The following is a 9,320-nucleotide window of genomic DNA, read 5'->3' as shown; positions in this document are numbered from 1 at the left end:
CCCATACATAGCATCTTTAGTATCAGATGTTGATGAAAATATTTTTGCACTTCTATGTGAGGATTTTCTATTTATTTTTCAATCAATAATGCATAATGCAGTATTAATCATCATCCGCTGGAATATTAATCACAGATAAGCTATGATCATCAGATACACTAACAGGAGAGGGAAAATTATGGTCCAGATCTCACATAAAAACTCTAGTCTAGTCACTTGTGACCAAACTCGTTATTTTTCCTTGTTATTGCTCTTTCCTCTATTGCACGATAAATGTCTTCCTTTGCCAATTCAGCACTTTTCAATGCTCTCTCTTTAAACTACTGCAACACCTGAGCATACGTTGAAGAAGCAGCGAGAAATCCAAGGACATCCAACATTGCCTTCATTTCTTTCTCGAGCTCAAATAGGGACAACATATATCGCATTCTTCAGCTTGTTCAAAGATTTATTCATAATTAAGTCCCTCTTAGATTCTTTGAAGTGAGTATTATTGGTCTATCAAGCACTGTGTTAATTTGTAAGTTATATTTACAGCAAGTAGCTAGGAATCCAAGAAATGCATACACTTCACTCAATACACACAACATTCATTGCACACAACATTCATTGAATCTTACATAAACTTGATATATCATCAAAATTCATGATATTACATTTTCCCAAGTTAATAAAAGGAAGTAAAAAAAGCTTACATATAAAACTAAAACTCAAATCTAGCATCATAAGCTGCAACATCTGTTATTGCATCTCCAATGAGTATTCCACCAAATGCTCCTCCAAACACCTGCATGTTCGAAGTTGATTATTTACAGTCTGATTTTTATCTTTACACATAGACAGTTAAGTCTTTTTATTTTACACTAAATAATACGTAAAATTATAGTCGGACTTTTATCTTACAGAAAGAAAGTTAAGTCTAACGTTTATTTTACACTAAAATTAAATTATGTGTTGGTTTGCACAAACACTAGTTCCAACTAATTTTGAATATATTTGAATTTTTTTTACATAATTCCTCCTCAGTCGCATATTATATTTAAACTTTTACTAGCTTAAAACATATTTTGAAAAAGCTAATCCATTTTAATTGCTTCTATTGAAAGAAACAATATGGTTTGTAGAGCATTTGATTAGTTGCTGATATAAATAATATGAAAACTGAGAACATATAGTGGTGATAAACTGAAGATCAAACAAGAACTTAATTGTATACCTGAATGTTTAACTCTTCTAGATGCGATTATTTCTTCTTCTGTAGTGCCTTTGACTTTGCTGCTTCTTTCTCTGTCGCATAATAATTTTGTCTTCCAACTCTTCAATGATTCTTGCAAGCCATTTTAGATTTCCAGTCGAAATCATGAAATATACTATGGATAATCCAATACATAGTCCACTTCCATAACCCATAAGAGCAGCTTTCCAAAATTCATTGAGAAATTCAGAAGTGCTTTCTTCATTATCTACCGCATAATCGGTATAATTTGTCTCTGGTATCAAAATACTTCCACAACCTTTTGAAATAGGGAATCCATGTAATCCATCATTACAATCATATGAATTGTTCTCAAATGTAGCAAATTGACGTCCTTGAGGGATGCATACTTGGAGATGATTGTGAGAGAGACTTAAGAATGCAAGAGACGTAAGAGTAGCTAGTTGTTGTGGTATCTCTCCCGAAAGCTGGTTAAATGAAAGATCCAATGATTCGACTACAAATAAACTTCCAAGTGATGGTGGTATATGACCTTGCAATACATTATGAGACAAATTCAGCACCCGAAGCGCAAAAGATCTCCCATAATACTTGGAATTTGTCCTTCAAATCTGTTGCTTGAAAGATCAATAGCAGTGTAAACAGTCAAAATTCCAATAAGTTCAAGCTCCAGTCCCTTGGTTGCAATTGTCAAAGGATCGCGATAATGTCCTGCTCCAACATTTATAGTAAGATATGTTGGTGCCTTCATTGTTTGATCAATTTTCCCCATGGCTTTCAAATGTTGAAACAAACTCATTGGTAAGTTTCCTGTGAAGGCATTGTAAGAGAGATCAAGGATTCGAAGCTCATAAGACATAGTTTCATTCCCTGAAGTTCTAATGGGGCCATGCAATTTATTCGATCTCGAGCTTAAAATTTGCAGCTTTGGAAGAGTTTTCAACCATATCGGGAATGTGTCAACGAGGTAATTATCTCCTAAATTAAGAACTTGCAACTCTTTGCAGTTGGCCAAAGATACAGAGATTTTCCCCTCTAGTTCATTCTCTTGGAAGTTGATGCTTTTGAGAGTTGGAAGAGTTCCGGAAAGATTGTTGTGGTGTATATCCAAAACCTCAAGATGAGCATTCGTGTTGCCAAAGCATTGTAGAACTGCTCCCTTAAGATTGTTTCTACCCAAATCTAAAATCCGTAGTGATGTTAAATTGCAAATAGATGAAGGAATATCTCCACTGAGATTATTCATTGACATCGCCAAAACTTGGAGGCCATTGATATTACCCAAACATTGTGTAGTTTTTCCCTTAAAGTTGTTGTTCGTGAGATACAACTGTTCTAGTGATGTCAAATTGCACATAGATGAAGGAATTTCCTTGGTGAGACTGTTATTATGGAGAGATAGACCTTGCATATTTCTCAAATTTCCAAAGGAAGCAGAAATGGATCCGGAAAGGTCATTGCTAGAAAGATCCAAAATAGACAAGCTGTTCAAATTACCCAACGAAGCAAGAATGTAGCCACTAAGAGAGTTAATACCCAAAGTTAGCGCAGTAAGAGACCTTAGGTTACCTATTTCTTCAGGAATGGAGCCAGAAAGTTGATTATTGAAAAGATACAAAAAAGACAAGCTGTTCAAATTTCCCAAGGAAGGAGGAATAGAACCACTAAGAGAGTTAGTACTCAGATCTAGATCAGTAAGAGACCTTAGGTAACCTAATTCTTTAGGAATGGAGCCAAAAAGCTGATTCTTGTAAAGATACAAAAGCGACAAGTTGTTCAAATTCCCTAATGAAGCAGGAATAGAACCAGTAAGAAAGTTAGCACCCAAAGATAGCTTAGTAACAGACCTTAAATAACCTATTTCTTTAGGAATGGAGCCAGAAAGGTGATTTCCATATAGATCCAAAATAGACAAGTTGTTCAAATTCCCCAATGAAGCAGGAATAGAACCATTAAGAGAGTTATTCCACAAATCTAGCTCTCTAAGAGACCTTAGGTAACCTATTTCTTCAGGAATGGAGCCAGAAAGCTTATTTTCATAAAGTAACAGAAAAGACAAGTTGGTCAAGTTCCCCAATGAAATAGGAATAGAACCACTAGGAAAGTTAGTACCCAAAGATAGCTTAGTAAGAGACCTTAGGTAACCTATTTCTCTTGGAATGGTACCACTTAAATAGTTGTCAAATAGGCGGAGGGTTTGAAGCTTGGCTAGTGAGAATATTTGTGGTGGGATTGTGCCTGAAATTTGATTGATCCAAAAAGACTAGCGAGATTACCAATTTTTGTTCAGATATTGTTCCTGCTAAGATCAACATACTCAAGACACCTTAGGTAACCTATTTCTCTTGGAATGGTACCACTTAAAAAGTTGTTATTCCACAATATCGGGATTGTGCCTGAAATTTGATTGATACGCAAGTCAAGATAGACAAGATTAGTGAGATAACCAATTTTTGGTAGGATGGTGTCAGAGATATTGTTCCTGCTAAGATCAACATATTCAAGAAAAGGGAGAGATGAAAATGGAAAATCATAGAGTGTACAAATGACACTAGCATTTGTAATATTCAACTTGTTTATACTACCATTAAAGCATATAACTCCGTACCAGTCTTTGCATGCATTAGAACTTTGTCTCCATAAAGCCAATAAGGAATTATTCTGGTTATTGAAAGTTGCTTTCCATTTCGGGAGAGTTGTTGTACCCCAAGATAGACATAAAAGGGTGAAAAACTAAAACAAAGAAAAGAGACCATGTACCAGAAAAGGATATTCACGACTTCTTGCATGTTCTCATTCAATTGGAACTCGCTTGCTATCCTCCTCCAACGGATTTTATGTTAAACACTTAAGGAATTCCCCCGAATGTCATTGTCCAACCAATGGCACGCCTATATTCACGCAATACCTCCAAAAGTCGCTCAACCGCTCCTCGATCCGTAGAGCCGAAACAATCACCGGCAATGTATTGTTCGGACTAAGAACTCGTACTTCAAGTGTGATGATCGATAAGCTCAACTTCGTGGTTTAATGATGTCAGAGGAGTTGTTCTATTTTTGATCAAGATTCGCTTCTTTGGGTGGTAAGAATATGAACCCAACCCAACAAGATAGACAAGATTACAAGTGAGATCATCAACAACATCAAAAGAATCCATAAGCACTTGGTAACTTCATCCCTTGCTTGCTTGAAAAGTAACTTCCTCATCATTTACTCAGAACTTGATTTCATTCTTCTCCGAAACTATCAGAGCTCTACCCGTAGCAAGGAAACATACAAGAATCAAGCAACATGAATTTACCAACCCACACAAGAACATCATAGGTAGATCTATCGGCCATTCTCGTAGTAATGGCATACCATCAAATTAAAGCCCCATTATTGTCAAAATCATAGGGCAAGGAATGGGAATGGGATCGCCTTCTTCTCCGAACAATAGTTGTTGAAATGATGGAAGCTGTGAGTCAAACCCACTAGCATGTTGCACCAGTCAATGTCCTTCAAATATTTAGCAAAACACGGGATTCCAAGAAGGGAAAATTCAGAGATAATTGCTTCAGCTAATCATGAAATTTTTCGGACTTAGCATCTTCCTTCTTCTTCACCAACCTCTGAGGAAAATGAGGTTTAGATTTCACCGGAGAGCCCTTTCAGACTTGCTTGATTCCGGTCAATCTCCTTCAAAATCTCCGGAATATCAAAGCGTTCTTGTCGTAGGATTCTCATCAACAATAGTTGGTGCTTGAGAATGCAGATCATTTTCATCAATCGGCTCGAGCTCAATAACCTTATTTTCAACATATTTAAGCAAACACCCGGTCTACACCGCCTCCCCATTCTTTGAGAATAGTGTCAGATGAAGGGGTCTTTCACTCTCAGAAATATCACGCATCGTGACTCGAGCTCATAGCTACTATATGGGAACCCACTGTCTTTGCTAGCCCAGATAATGCTCATTTAGACTTAGATTGATTTGCCATAACCTTCTCAAGAATTGCTTCATCCCTCGAACTACCTTGCATTTGGTATATAATATTCAACTTGTTTATCCTTGGTTCGTACCACTATAATTATTATTGTAGCTGAGTTGTTGTTGTTATATAAGCACCTTGACCCCGCCGAGGTCTCCTTTTCATGCATTAGAACCCCCCTTGAGAATTATTCACATAGTTTGACCCCCTCGGAGGTCCCCAATAAGGAATTATTCCGCAAACATTTACCTTCTTGCTTATCATCAAATGGTTAGCAAGGAAATAGAGTCGGCCAATGTTTGCTAGGTATCTTGATTCTCCTTCACCATATTCTAGATCATGACAACAGCATTGTTTGAGTGCCAAGCCCGATTGTGAAGTCAAGTTTGTTGGTCACTATGCGGTAAGACTTATTTATAAAACAACCAAACCGCAGCAATTGGTGAAAACTCGATAGAACTTCCCATTAAACGGAAAACCATGATTTGAAATTTTCTGCAAATACTCCTTAAATCTCTCCCAAGCTACATATAATTGTTTGTGCTTAAATTCATAGATCTTGATATTCATGAGGGTGCCATTTCTTGAGAAAGCATACCATCTCTCCCCATTCTAATAGAATTCCAAGGCAACTTCTCGAAACAAGATTAATTATTAAATCATCTTGTGAAATGTTGTTTTGGATGTGCAAATGACGTGAGGGTCAAGTTCGAAAGTAGCCCTCAAGTAACAGCTGGTATAGAGAGGAGTCAATTTTGATGCTTGCGGCTATTGAACAACGGAAGAATGTCCTCCTCCGAAATAAGATCAGTTGAAAATATTCTCATCATCGATTCATTTGCTCGATTATTCCTGGGTTACCCCGGATGTTGGTTTTGTCATTCGATTCGATTCATGTTCACTTGGTTTACAAGAAATAGCAAACAAGGTGTGATTGAAACGTGCACAAGTTTTTATTATTAAAGCTCATTTAAGTGACGATTTTGAAAGGATTGTTTATTTATAGAGTCTTTGTCTCCAAGTAATCTTATGAAAATCCGAGACTTTTATTATTTGATCCTGGGAAAAATTATTCGCTTTATCGGCTTATACTTATTATGGATATATTTGCATCCGAGCCTTGATTTGCTCGGACTTTTATTTTGAACGACAACGGATGCGTAACACATTCCGGATCTTTTGAATAAATTCGCATTCTTACTCGAAACAAGATTAATTATTCGCGTAACCGAATCCTTGAGTTATTAAAAAAATTTGTTTTTAATCGAAACAAACATCACTCGTTAAAAGCAATTCTTTATCTCTTCCGAGACCTTATTATTAATTTTCAACGGGTTTTGAATTTGAAATACAATTTTTTTTTCCACTCTTTTCCTTTCCTTTGATCGAGATTTGTCTCGCTCTCATCTCACAATTAAATACTAAATTAAGACGGGCCCTACATATTGGTCTGGGCCGAACAATTCTTATGGATGATCCGACATTTGTAACCCCGACTCAAAGTAATAAATCAATTAAAATCCATATATGAGTAAAACGAAGAAAGAAAAATGAAAGCATGCAAACCATGACACATAAAAAGAAGCTGTTGATAAAACATTTATAGAAAGAATGTGAATTTAGCATGACAATAGCCTAATCAAGTTTAAATTGTCCCTTTTTAGAATTTGAAACCAAATAAAAATCCATTACGTGACCCCATGTTAGTGATCCTTTCAATCACCCTTTAAGTGACTAAACCCACCAATGACGTCTTATAATTTTTTTGCTAAACAGTACTTGACAACAAACGAATTGAATATATATATGCTCTCCCACATAGAATTAATCCCACTCTAATTTACTACTACATTTCACTTATGAACTCAACAGAAAAAAGGCTCGATTCTTTTCTTTTATAGCACTTCTTCTACCTTACAGCTACTTATCGTCATTTCAAGAATTTTTACCATACCCCTTTTTACTTTACTTTTGTAACTATTCAAAAGAATTCTAATTTCACTAACGGTGTAATGTTTTGATCAATGAAGACTTGAACACAGTAAAACTTGTCTCTTCCCAGAAAAGAATATGAATAACGCTACCCTATTTATGGAAGCAAAATCATTTTTCATTAACTCTTTTCCTTCAAAAATTTTCTTCTTTGAGTTTTTGAAAGAAAGATGATATGTAGGGGTCTCACCCACTACTGAACCAATTTCATTTCCAACTTAACAGAGCTGAATCCGCTGGTTATTACCAAATTTTAAACGGAAATAAGATCACCACTATATTATAGCATGAAATAATACTAATCATCACATCATTTAATTTCTAAACAAGATCATATGGCCATACAAGTTCATAAATAAAGCAGAAAAGGGATCTTTAAGGCAGAAATTACTTTCATATTGATGAAAGAAGAATAAATCGGCGAGTAAACTGAGAGAAACTTACAAGTTAAGGGTGAAAGCGAAAATCTAAAATGGAACCAAAACCTTCACCGGAGCTTCGTCGAAGATCTCACCGGACCTCGACCTCAAACGAAATTGAACCCAAACAAGACGTAGATTTTAAAAGGGAGAGTTTTTTTTTTTTTTTTTTTTTTTTTTTTTTTTATAATTATTATATGGTGTTTTGAGTAGTGATTAACTGGAAGATGAAGCTGATGTTTTCATGTGGCTTAAAAAAAAAGCTTGGTCGATGCCCTTTTTTTTTTTTTTTTTTTTTTTTTTTTTGGTGTTAAAACTAGAGACGTTTTCTCTGTGAGGAAAGAGAAAGTTGCGGCTGATTTTGTGTGTGATCTCTTTACGTTTGGACATAATTTTTATATATATTGTGCAAGATAATGAAAAAAGTTTTGGGTAATGGCGCTTGAAAAAAAGGCAGATTTTCTCGGCTTTTTTTTTTTTTTTTTTAATGGAAAAAAGCATTTTTTATTGTTTTGTTGTTATTTTTAAGAAAAAAATACATAAAAGGGTGCATGTGATATGCGTGTGTAGATGCAGTATTAAAATTGAGTGGTGAAATGACATATAATTAACAAGTGAGAATATAAAATATACTACGACTAAATTAAAATAGCAAGATTAAAATATGTACTTACTCTATATTTATTTATTAAAACTTTTAACTTGGAAATTAAACTAAAAATAGATAACACATTTTCGGACATTTTTTCTTTTTGTACTAATAAAAATAAAACGAAACTAAACATATATCCTAAACTGTGACTCTATTTTTTGTGATTTTTGAATATTTAAATAAGACCTACTAAACAAAAAATAAAACCAAATAAAATGTCCAAACCATATTTAAAGGAAAATTTAGATACTAGAAGGTGAAACACCCCGGGTAGGGTAAAAATCACGTGTCTACAGTGATGGAATAAGCAAAAAACTTCAATCAAAGCAAACACTATTTAGTAATTTCAAAACCGTATTCTCGGCAAGAACGGCGCTTTCAAAATTTGATACGCTCAAATTACACCTTTAATTAGTGTAAAAGCGGACGATGTCAAATATAGTAACCCAACTAGGTTGGGGTCGAATCCCACAGGGAATATGGTATGAAAAGGTTACTAAATTTGTTGAATGCTTAATTTAATTCTAATGTCTTAATCCGATGATTGTTGTAAAAGTAGGTTGTTTATGACTAATAGCTAACTAATTGCTCTGGATTGTAATTTATGGTAAAAGAAACCAAGGTTGTGTCCCCTTTAGATAAGGTGTATGGTCATGGGTATTGATCTTGATATACTTCCAATGGATCATTATATGAATGCACTTAACTTCTATAGGAACCTCTATTATTTCTCAATAAATAAAGATTATCTCTTTCTATGATTTTCCCAAATATAGGAAATTAAACATGAAGAACGGTTAATTATGCCAAGTAAATTCTTCTTATTCCTAAGTGAATTGATTAAACAAAGTTTAAAGCTTTGAGTTCTTGTTATTTATTCTTACCAACCCTAATTGTCTTCCCAAACAAATCAAGATTTATGACATTAATCAATGTTTGCAACCATTAATTATGAATGAAGAATGAAGAATAAATAAACCCTAATAATCCATTATGTGTATATCAATCACAAAACCCAATCACAAAACACCCATCATTGGGGTCACAACCCTAGTAAGGGAATTTAGATA

General features: G+C 34.7%; 1 pseudogene; it reads right to left on the bottom strand.

Annotated features, from left to right (window-relative positions):
- Positions 1 to 587: 587 nt before the first annotated feature.
- Positions 588 to 4,557, bottom strand: LOC132039279 (receptor-like protein 9DC3; annotated as a pseudogene).
- Between the last annotated feature and the right edge of the window lie 4,763 nt (positions 4,558 to 9,320).

This window comes from Lycium ferocissimum, chromosome 12, assembly GCF_029784015.1.
Source record: "Lycium ferocissimum isolate CSIRO_LF1 chromosome 12, AGI_CSIRO_Lferr_CH_V1, whole genome shotgun sequence".
In the NCBI taxonomy this organism is placed as follows: Eukaryota; Viridiplantae; Streptophyta; class Magnoliopsida; order Solanales; family Solanaceae; genus Lycium; species Lycium ferocissimum.
Note: the sequence above shows the minus strand (reverse complement) of the source record. Positions and strands in the feature narration are given on the sequence as shown.